Here is a 12,571-nt window from a genome sequence, read left to right as displayed (position 1 = left end):
AAGAGTTACATCTCAAAGGAGCAGAGAAAGAATTTATGATTAAGTTTTCTAAAGTAAATGCTCTAATAAAATGCACATCTGGGGCCTAGAATCCTCAGGAAGGTTGTCTACAGCAAGCTGAGAGGACCTTAAACCCACCTTGGTTGGCAGGCTCCTGTTCAGTGACTAGGGTCTTCTGGATGTTTTGCAGGCTGGCCCTGAAGCCCAGATCTGCAATATTCCCTCTGTGCCCACTGAAGCAGTTCAAAGTTGATTTTTTCCTTTTGTTGTAAAATTAGCCCCTGTTTTTGGAATGTGATTCCCGCCCCCCACTCCCCACCGCTTTAGCTTTGGCTTCCTTCCCACTCCTTTGGCATCTAAACTATTAGGGTTTTGAAAATCATTTCATTTAAAGAGACAGAATGGAATAGTGAAGCTTTCATAATCAGTTCTCTGTACTGCACCAACTTAGCTGACTTTGCATTTTTTTAAATGCTGCTTTGCTTCCTGCAGAGGCAAGATAGCAACCATTTAAACAAGGCTGTTGCTAGTGGGCTTTCTTCTACTTAATTCCAGGCAGCTTTCACCTGGATGGTATAGGTATCATTCTACTCAGAGACAAGACTCTCCAATGGGAGACCCTCAGCTAGAAAGATGCAGAAACAGTGTCAACAGCAATTCATGCAAAAAGGAGAAGAAATTCTACTTAAAGCAATACTAGGAGCACAGTTCACAGCCTTGAAGCTTATTAAATTCCTTTCTGCTGGGATAGAAAGTTCTGAAACTGTCCCCAAGAAAATTTTATAAAATCAATGGATAAAAAATAATTTTCAACTAGGCTTATAACACAAACCACAGTTATCATGAAGCCAGTTTGCTCTTCGGCCCACCTGTGGCTCGTCACTGCTTACTACCCCAGGATGTGTAGCCCTTGTCACAAGACTGTTCTTTTATTGTTCTACATAAGGCGTTGTGTAGATAATAAGCTTTCCACTGAGTTTCTCCATTAGGCTGTACATACCCACAAAACTACCCATGCCAGCTGGTCAGAAGGGCCCAGCAAAAAGCCAGCTCATAAAAAAAATAATGATTTCATCCTCCTTACCCTGACCAATCGATGACCTCAAATTTTCCAGACTCTCACCCTCCATGATCCCCTTAAAAACACTGGCCTAGCACTTTGTGAGGGTGAGCAGGCAGATCACGTGAGGTCAGGAGTTCAAGACCAGCCTTGCCAACGTGGTGAACCTTCATCTCTACTTAAAATACCAAAATTAGCCAGGCATTGTGGCATGCGCCTGTAGTCCCAGCTACTCAGGAGGCTGAGGCAGAAGAATTGCTTGAACCTGAGAGGCAAAGGTTGCAGTGAACTGAGATGGCATCACTGCACTCCTGTCTGGGCAACAGAGCAAGACTCCATCTTAAAAAAAAAAAAAAAAAAAAAAAAAAAAAAAAAAAAAAACCTCTTGCCCAGAATCCTTTGATAAAATGGATTTGAGGCTGTAGCAATTTGTGACAAGTCAGCCAGGAACCACACACCTTCTGTGCATTTGCCTACATCCCTGGGCCCCCTTGCCTTTAGGGCAGACCCAGAGACGAGCCCAAGCAGCTGCTTAGTTCTGCTGAACTAAGAGCTACTCCCAGGGTCTGCCCTATTGGCAGGATGGTGTCGACCTTCAGCGCATAACCTTGCCTGCAGCAGAAAAACAGTTTCTGGTCTCTGGAGACATCTCTGGTGAGCTTTCTCTGTGCGACCAGCACCCCCATTTCTTCTCCTGATTTGTAGGCCTCTTTGGAGGTCTCATTGACCCTCCCTAAGCTGTAAGTTGGGTCTTGCTTGAGGGGATCTCCTCTCAAGTGGAAAAAAAAATAAGGGTCACTGCTTGGGAATAATACTCTTGGTTTTTGGAAATCTAAAACTTCATATTAAAAGGCCCTTTGTCTTTGTCTCAATTACGTGTGTTTGTACTTGTGGGGGGAATCCCTGAAAGAACTGCTGGTGAAGGCTCAGCAGGCCTAGCTCAGGGAACTCTCCTAGTTTGGTGAGCCACACCCAGTGAGCCCTGAAGGAGCTGTTGGCAGAAACTCAGTAGGCCTAACTCTGGGTGACCATCCACTCTTCTATCTTGCCCAGAAACTACCCATTGAATTCCCGGTCAGAGGTCATTTCTCCCCACCTTGAGTGGATCAAAGGTGACAGGACCAATAGGGGAGCCTTGCTAGGTCAATGCTTGGATGCTGAGCAGGGTAACTAGTGCCTATGTTTTGTTACATGTATATTGCTCCAGCTGGAATGGGAAATGTTAATTCACTTCCTCTACACAGCCTGTTGGGCTGCCTATGATCCCGTGAATCAAAAAAGAATGATCTTTCCTTATAACCCAGCTTGGCCCCAATACCTGCTGGATTCAGAAAAATGGTAGTCACTAAATGGTCCCCTTACTTTTAATACCATCCTACAGTTATATTTATTTTGTAAAAAGAAAAAGGAAGGGGAGATAAAATCCCCTATATATCATGTTTTGTGTTTTGATAAAATAGACAAATACAGAAAAAAATACAAAGTCATGATTCAACAACAAAAAAAAAACCTGTTTTGATTAGTCACAAAAAAATAATAATAATGCCATGATGGTTGAATTAAATAAACCTAGAGCTCCCCCTCCTCCATCTTATGGGGGAGCCACAGCAGCACTACTGACACCTGAGCCACAGTCCTCACCCCCACAAGAGTTCATCAATCCAGGACAACAGAAATGGTCTCCCCTTCTCACACCTGACAAGGAACTCAATTTGGCCAGAGCACCACTCTGGCTCCAGGAGGACAATTTCCTCTAGGACGAGTACCTATAAAATGTATTGATACTGTCACAGTCCAGCCTATGGAATTTATAATTTATTCTCTCTTCTGCACCTCAGACCTGCTTAATAATATGCCCACTTTTCGAGAAGATCCAAAGTGAAAACAAAATCTATTCTCCTCTGTATGTGCCCCCCACAACCCCACCTAGACAGATGTTCAAATTTTACTTCATCTTTATTGACTTTAGAGCAGCAAATAATGATTTTAAATAAAGCTAAGAAAAGGCTGACCATATACACATGGAGTCTCCCAGTAATCCAATAAGGGCTACTGCCCAGGTTATAGTTCGCACCTCTGACCCAGGATAAAATATAAACCCTAGAGGTGGACCCAAGTTCAAACATTATTGAGACTACATTCCGGCAAGCAAAAAATTCAGTAATGTTCAGGAGTAGAAGCCTCATGAGGGTACCTCAGAATTGTTAAAACAAATCTTTGACGATTTCAGACAATACATAAATATTGACCCAAAGACACAAAAACATTTTAAAATAGGAAACATAACGTTTATCAGTCAAAGTGCCCCAGATAATGAGAAAAGATTACAAAAATTAGAGGAGGCTTTGAACACATCCTTGTCTCAATTAGTAAAAATGACTTTCAAGGTATTTGCCGATTGATGTTTTAAAAAAATAAAAACAACAAAGAAAAAAAATTAGGCCAACTTAATAACTGCAACTCTAACCCAAGGAGTCCCTATGCCTTCTTGGACACACAGTCTAAGACCACTTGGGCCTCCAAACCACCAATAAAAAAGAATATTCCACTGCAAGTCCCAAGCAGTCTGCCTATTGCAAACAGGAGGGCCACTGGAAAAAAAAATTGTCCATGCCTTAGAAAGCCTAATGTTAGAAACAGTCAGCCTCTGCCCACTAAACATCTGAGATAACTAGGGGATTTGAGACGGATATCCAAAAAAGGATCAAGAATAATGGGGCCCAGGGCTCCTCCCAACCCAAATGACACCCTCCATATTTCCCATATACAGCCCCAGGTCATGATGACGGTGGAAAAATCAGCTTTCATACTTTTAAATAGACACTGGTACCACCAATTCAATATTAAATACCCAGTTGTCTCAACTTTCTTCAAAAACTGTAAAGATGACTGGGATGTCGAGAAAAGCACTGACAAGATCATTCTTCCAACCTTCAGACTATCAACTAAGACAAGCTCTTTTAAAACACCATTTTCCATATATGCCTAAATGTGCTTTCCCTCTATTGGGGCAAGACCTCTTAACCAAACTAAATGCTACAGTTACCCTTTCCCCAGGACAGTTGACCATCCTGATGTCTCCAAAACAAGCATGTACTCTACAGGCTGAATTGTTGCGATCAGAGGCCCTTAAAAACATCCTCATCCCTGAAGAAATACTCTAAGAGGTGACTCCAGAAACATGAGCAGTAAAATTCCAGGAAAAACAAAAACTACAGCCGCTGTACAAGTCCAGGTTCATGCAGGAGTAACGCTGCCAAATCTAAAGCAATATTCCTTGAGAGAATGGGCATGGGCTCAGCCTCTGATAATGGCTGTTTTACAATATAGACTCTCTAGACCTTGTTGGTCCCACGTAACATGCCCATCTTGCCAGTACAAAAACCGAAAACTAAGGAATATATGTTTATACAGGATTTAAGGTCCATGAACCAAATCGTCAAAAACATCCATCTGGCAGTTCCCAATCCTTACACACTACTCACAACTCTAATCAGTCAGTTTTGCTGATTTTCAGTCTTACAACTAAAAAGGTATCTTCCTCTATACTCCTCGAGTCCAGAGTCCCAAGAACTATTTGCCTTTAAATAAGAAGACTTTGACACTAAAGTTAAATGGTATTGCTACACAATACTTCCCCGAGGCTTTAAAAACTCACCAATCATGTTGAGAAAAATACTTCTTAAAGACCTTCAAGAAGTCAATTTAAAAATGAGATTTTGTTACAGTGTGTTGAGGACATGTTAGTAGCCAACAGAAACCCTGACCAGAATACTACACCTGACTATATGCAGATGTAAAGTATCCAAGAAAAGATTCAGATCTCAAAACCCTTCAGTTAGGGATTTTAGACTTCAACTTTCTCAGGGACAGAAAAAATCTACTTCCAGACTGGAGAAAAACTCTTTTCATTGTGGCCAGACCCACAACACGGTGACACTGTGAGGGTTTTTAAGTATGGCTGGATTTTGCCATATTTAGTTTCCTAATTTTTGCCTTATAGCAAAACTTCTCTATAAAGCCACCCCTCCCCCTGCCCCCCGGCCAAGAAAAAGACACTGAAACCCTAGACTGGAAAATGTCAAAAGACCTTTCTAACCATTAAAAAAATATATATATTAACAGCTCCAGCGTTGAGATTCCCTAACCTAAGAAAACTGTTTGACTTGTTCATACACAAGAGACAAGAAATGAGTTTGGGGTGTTAATGCAAGACTTAAAAAATATCAAGAGGTCTGTAGCCTACTTTGCAAAACAACTAGACATTGTCACAAGGGATTGACCTTCTTGCCTCCGAGCCATTGCCACCATTTGTCATCTTCTCCAGGAGACAAGAAAGTCCACATTGGGTCAACCTACCCTAGTACACAGCCCACAATCTGTACTCCCTTTGTTATTACAGAAGGTGGGGCTACTGGTTTACTTCTAAATGGTTAGATATCTATCATGCTGTCCTCCTGAAAAATCCCAATGTTACTTTAAAAATTATCTTCACTCCAAACCCCACTACCTTCCCTCCCCAAACCACGGATGAACCTATACATGATTACTTAAAAATTATTAAGCAAGTTGTGTATTTCTCCTGCAGATCTTCCTTACCTGAAAACGCAGGGTGGTTTTTTACCAACACAGTGGGGCACATCTGCCATCTAGTGGTAACACTAAAAATGACAAAGCCTACTTTTCTCATGGGAATTCGGCACGTGTTTGATATTCAGTCTTAGGAAAAGATTCAATTCTCATTTAGTAGTGATAAGTAATTAAGTCAATTTTATAAAAGCCATTTGACCTTAGCAAGTTTTTTTTCAAATTTTTCCCCAACCCAACCAACACTATTCTAGATTGTTGACATTTTTCACTCTCTTAGGCTCATAAGCTCACCTTCTGGTATCATTGCTAGAAAAAACATTAGGCCCTCATGGAATTTTCCCTCCTCATTTTATAGAAAAGGAAATCTGTCTCTGGACCAAGGTCACTTTTTTTCATCAACAACATCATTCTACTTTCTAGAAATGTCTTACCAAGAGGCTCTGAAGCTAGCATCCAGATCTGCATTAAGAGACAAGTCAAACGAAGCAACATTTGAAGTCAGAATCTCCAAAAGTCATCTTTGGCATGATTTAATAGTGCAGGGCCATTAAACTTCCCCATGTAACTGGTGAGGTGTAAACTGAGTCCACTCCTTAGAGGTCCACTTCTGTAAGAGGCTCCTTGCTTTGAGATTTCATACACCGCCCACCAGATCCATCCTGTATCTGTGGGTGTTTTACTAGCTGCATTACAGATTGACAGGCCATTCCTGACACCAGTCAGCCATCAGTCATCTGAAGTTGGACATCACGGTCAGTTGAAGTTCTGAATTAACAACTGTTGAGTTTGAGTGATGGGTACATGCAGGTTCATTGCTCTACTCACCCTACTTTCGTGTATATATCAAACTGTAATAAAAACTTTAAAAGAAAAAAAGAGGGGGCCTTTGCCACCAAGAAAAGGAAACAGATGAATTTCCCCCAGCCCCAACAATCAATACTAATCAGAGGTATTTGTTGTTTCAAACTCAGGCTACACATTAACATCTTTTTAAATATATCAATCACAGGTGTGGTAGCTCATGCCTGTAATCCCAATACTTTAGGAGGCCGAGGCAAGAGGATCTCTTGAGGTCAGGAGTTTGAGACTAGCCTAAACAACATAGCCAGACCCTGTCTCTACAGAAAATTTAAAAGCTGGGTGTGGTGGCCCCCACCTGTAGTCCCAGCTACTCAGGAGGCTGAGGCAGGAGGATCCCTGGAGCCCAGCAGTTCGAGGCTGCAGTGGGCTGTGACTGCGACACTGCGCTCCAGCCTGGGCAACACAGTGAGACCCTGTTTCAAAAAATAAGTAAATAAATAAAACGTAAAATTGTTAAATATCAATCCCAATCATAGGCCTTACTCTAGACTGATCAAATCTGAATTTGGGGGATTTGAGCCCAAGCACAGGATTTTTAAGGGTCTCTAAGGGATTCTAATGTTGAGTCATGGTTGACAACCACAGATAAATATAACCTTAACTCCTTGTTGCTTTTCATGCCCTGTTTGGATGTTTTAACAGTTAAAAATCTGGCAGGAAACAGAACTCACCCTGTATGGGACTAACCACAGAAATGTAGACAGGATAAAAGAATGAACAGGCACCCAGCAGGAAGCCATTAATTTCCCTGGAGATGAAGGGCTCAGCGATAGCAGCATTACCAGAGTCTAGTGAGGGCAGAAGTTGTGAAAGAACCCTAGTCCTAGATGTGACAAGGGGCCACAGCAAGGAAGCAGCAGTGGCAAGTGCCCTGACCTCCCTCTTCACCATCCAGGCCACCAGAGAAGCCTGAAGTGACGTGCTCTCTGGGAGTAGACCCTCCAGGACAGCACAGAGCACGGTAGAAACTGGCCAAGTGTACACAAGGGGCGGTGTCACACAGGCTTAAAAGAGTCGATGCAGGTGCCAAAATTCCAACCATTTCCTGCTGCCCACCTGGCCTGGCCTGCCTAATGCCTAGCTTTGCCACCTCCTCCTTGCCCGCTGGTGATTGGAGGAACCACTGAATCACTTGCTAGGACTCACCAATGAGGAAGCACTCAGAGGCGGGTCTCAGGATTGGCCTTTCTGTTCTGCAGAAACTATGCATCAATCACAATGAATTTAAGTCAGCAGTCTAGAGGAAATGCAGAGTCACATGTCATTTCACCAGCAGAAGATCAGCCTCTGATTTCGATTTCCCTTTTCTGGACATTCTTTAAATAAAAATAAAAAATAAAAATAAAGAACAGATTGTGCAGTATTGCTTTCAAAGCGTGTGTCTATAAATGTAGTATGACATCTCATTATTTGATCTGGAATGGTCGAGGGACATCATCTAGCCTATCCCACTCATTTTACTATAAACGAACAAAGACCAGAGAGGTGGAGTGACTTGCCTAAAGTAACCCATCTGCTGAGGAGCACGGTCCAAATATTCTGATTCCCAGCCCAGGACTTTCCTCCCTGTACCATGCTGCTTCTTAAGGTGTTGTCTTCTCCACCGGTCAAAATTGGACCATTAGACCCTGGGGCGGCGACAGAATGTGAGTACTTGCCACTTACATTTTACCCTTTGTCTCTAGATGTGATTTCCCAGATTATTTCATAGCAATTACTTGGTCTGTCTCAGACAACAGAGCTTTTAAAGCTGAGAAAGGAAATAAATGCCAAAAAGCTTCTGCTGGCTTGCCTGAGAGATGCCGGATCCAGAAGGCAGGTGCTGAGTGGGCCACCTAAGGCAGCACCAAGTTGTCCCTGGCAGTCGTGCATGGGAAGGAAGCAGGCTTCATTAGCTTCTTGATAAAAATCTAGCCCGCCCCCGAAATCGTTGCTTCTGGGATTTACTCAGCCTGCAGGCCTGGGAGCTGCATCCCAGAAGCTGGCCTGACTACTGCAGAAATCGGCAAAGTTGGCTATAATCTTCTTCTCTGCCTCTATCTCTTCCCTCACCCCTGCATAACCCTGACAGGACCCCTGTGGCAGGATGAGGGCTTATGCAAGGGCCTGTTCCCCCTTGAATTGGGAGCCTCTGTCTTCAGCTGGGTACAGGTGGTGGGAGACACAGAAGCGGCAGATCCCATGGCCCAGAGATGTTTTCCCCCACACTCGGGTGAAAGGCAGGCAGCGGCGGACCAATGGCTCGGGGCAGTTCTTCTAAAATAAGATGGGCTGGGACACTTGAGTGGGAGGCCCAACCACAGATGAGAGGGAAGACCAGAGATGCCACTGAGTTCCTTGCAGCTCAGAGAGCCATATCCTAGAGAGGAGACAGCTCCCTGCAGCCCACATCACTGAATTGTCTACCACAATCCTGTCAGCTCCCTTCTAAGCACATCACAATTTGGAATTAGGAACTCAATTGTTTGTATACTTATTTATTATCTGTCTCCCTCACCTGACTACTTTCCGGGAGGTCAAGGATTTGTGTGCCTGGTGCCCAGGACAGAACCTCATACTTAGTAAGCACTCAAATAAAGATCTGTTGGAATTGTTAAATAAATGGTTGGCTCTATGAAACATCTTTATGCCTAAAAAGGCGCAAACCACTTGCAGAGGCAAACAAACTCTTGCATTTGTAAGATGTACGGATTGCAGTACATTCTTGTACCTCCACATCTTGCCTAACTGGGACTCCACTCTGCCCCATAAGATAATAATAACAACAGTTAGCATCTGTATAGCGCTTCACTGATCTGAAAGCCCTTCCATATCCATTATTTCATACTCACAAATACTCTTAGTTTTTTTAACTATTATTTTTAAAATGGAGAAATCATTGCTTAAATAAGGTAAATGACTTACCAAAAACAACTGCATTAATAAGAAACACTTACTCTCCTTCCAAATTCAGTGCTCTTCCCGCTACCCCATCATAATCCTAGTTCCGAACGTACACCGAGGACAGGTACTATTGTCCCATTTTTGCAGAAGCTAAATAGGGGCTTTGAGAAAATACTTTGCTAGTCACAGTGGCCTAGAGCAAGAACCAACACTCCTTAGATCAAAGGATTTGAAAGGAAAAAAAGGTAAATTGAAGACTACAGAGACATATTATCTTCCCCCTGGTAGAGAAAGAGGAGAAAAGCAAAAGAGAGAAAATAAATAGAGGCAAAGGGAGGGTTTCTGGCCCTGTGATTAAACAGTGACTCAAATGCCAACTAATCCTCCGTGCCGCCCCAGATAAAGAAGAAGATGTGTGCTGGTCACTGGGAAACAGCAGTGCTCTCCACTGGGAACTCATTTTTGCTGCTACTATACTTCTTTGTACTCACAGAATCTCTTTCTTTGAAGGGTAAAGTGCTTGATATATAATAAAACTATCATTGTTATTAATAATGCCAACACTCTGATTTGCATAAACTCCTCCTAAGACTTTAAGGCCTTCCTCACACGCTGTCTAATACTCCCTTAGAATTCGCATAAGCAAAACACTCCCAAGGTGCTCTGTAAATACATTTAAAACTTCTTTAAAACATTTAAACACATTTCTGCCTTATCAGTACCCTCTTTCCCCATCCCAGTTTAGCACATTTCCGTTTTGATTATCTGTCTTTGAAACACCAATTTTCCAAATGGAAATCTTAAAAAGCAACTGTAAAGCTCTCATCTCTGGCAAAATTCTTGCTTCCTTTTTGAGCCTTTGTTATAAGTGTCATCTTCTCTCCCCACAGCTTCAAAAGTAGCACAGGACTCACCCTACCCCACCCCACCCTCTCTTTGCTATCCTTTCCCTTCCTGATGTTAAGTAAAGGATGGAAACAATGCTTGACATTCGTCGAGTACCTGCTCTACCCCTGTCAGTGTGCTCATTGCTTTACATACATTGTCTTATTTATTCCTTGTGGTAGAGACTTCTAGTTGTCTCCCAGTATCCACAGTAATCGAAATTTTAGCTGGGCATACAGCCATCCAGAGTAAAAACTATATTTCACAGCCTCCTTCACAGCTAGGTGCGGCCCGTAAGTAAAAGTATCCTGTGGAAGTTTCCAGGAAAACAATGCCATCCTTAAGCATATTTTCTTCTCTCCTGCCTTCAGAGATTCTCACGAATCCTTATAGTGAAAGAATCTAAAGCATAATCCACTGATAACCTCCACTTTGATTTTTTTCCAGTGGTGGTTCAGGGATTACTCACTATTCCTTGATTTCTCTATCTCACCCTTTATACATTGATGGTCTTTGTTCTCTCCTTCTTAGGTAAGCCAACCTTAATTTAAAGGAAAGAAGTCTACCAATATCAAACAGGCTAGAATAATTTTCCTCTTGCCCTCTTCTTTCTGGACACTGCAGATCCTCCCTTTCTCTCTCTTTTTTCTAATTCATATATAACACCACTATTCACCAGGACCCTTCAGCCTCCCAGAAGAGACAGCCAGGATAGAATCCCTGTGAGTCCTCCCACATCTGCATCTGCTGACACCACCCATATACACCCCCTTTCCTCTGTTCCATTTCTTCTCAGAACTTATCTCCTGGCCTACATTATTTTACCCACCTCACATGTCCTCTTCTCATGACTGCTATAACAATACTGGCTTCTTCCATAACCCTCATTAGATTAAGACAAATATTTATTATTATTACCATCTTACCAATGGGAAAATGGAAGAAGAGAGAGATGTGGTGATTTGCCTAAGGTTACACAAAAGATGGCAGGTAACACCATATGTTTGGATTCCACTCCAGGATCCTACATCTTCCCTTGCATTCCTTTTTTCTCACAAACAGCCTCCTAGTTCCCCAAAGGCCATCCAAAAGGTAGAAACTCTGACTTTCATTTATACACACATATATAGTGACTTTTCCATGGTCCCTCACCAAGTTTGCACTGAAATGGTGGTCTTCACTATACCAGCCCTATGCTCTATTACAACCTGATAACAGAGAGTCAAGTCTATTTATATAGACGGCAGCTTATGGAATTCCAGGTGTGAGGAGGAGATGGATACAGTTTTAAACAGTGGGTCCCTCAATACTAGAGAAGACGCACCCATGAAAATTCATGGGAACCCATGTGTTGGAGAAAAAAGAGCCTTGGCCTGAGCCTTACCGGTCACCAGCTCAGCAGAAGACAAAGAGTACAAGACGCAATACTAAATAATCTGTGTGGCTTGGACAAGGCCCTTCCCTTCTCTGGAAAGTGCTTTCATCCTCAGCATCACAATCTACTGAAACCAAGCACTCAGGCCCTCAAGGGATGCTGAGTATCATTCAGAAGCTGCAACGGCAGCAAGAAGGCATCCTTTACACATGAAGGTGGAGACTCAGGGGCTAGTGTATTTCATTTTACTCAGCCTAGATTTGTGAAGTAAGAAGAAGTGGATGGAGACAGAGAAGTTACTACTTCATAAGGCTAAGTGTCTTAAATGAACCCCTGGTTTTTGTCACCCACAATAGGTCCTAAATATTTGATAATCGAAAGAAGAAAATGAGTAAAATGGGAGTGGGGCCAGGAAGAATGTGACCAGATATCCCATATTAGGTACGATTGCTCCAGATTCAATCTTGTTATTTGTGGCTATATCATCAGTTCCAGATACCCAAAAGGTTGAAACTGGAGAACAATAGATTTTCCTTATTTCACATGGTTTCACACCTTGCATTTTAAGTGCATTTTCAGGCATTATCCTATTTATTGTTATACCAAAAAATAACCAACAAAGAAGGTCACAAAAATCACCATTGTACTATGAAAGACCTCATTCTCAGAAATATTCAAGTAGCAGATTCCACATATTCTGACCCCGAACCTGTGCTTGTTCCAGGATCAGATACAGAAGAAACTGGACACCGTAGGGCAGTCCCCTACAGAGGGATTGAACCATCCAACATCATACAGTGAAGAAATGCATAACACACCATTGATTTCCATGTTTTTGGACAAGGATGCTAGACATATAACCCTCACTGTTGGCCCCCTGGATGGCCCAAGGCAGCACAGCAATGCAGTTGAAAAAG

This window comes from Colobus angolensis, unplaced genomic scaffold, assembly GCF_000951035.1.
Source record: "Colobus angolensis palliatus isolate OR3802 unplaced genomic scaffold, Cang.pa_1.0 Scaffold15, whole genome shotgun sequence".
In the NCBI taxonomy this organism is placed as follows: domain Eukaryota; kingdom Metazoa; phylum Chordata; class Mammalia; order Primates; family Cercopithecidae; genus Colobus; species Colobus angolensis.
This window is presented reverse-complemented; position numbering follows the sequence as displayed.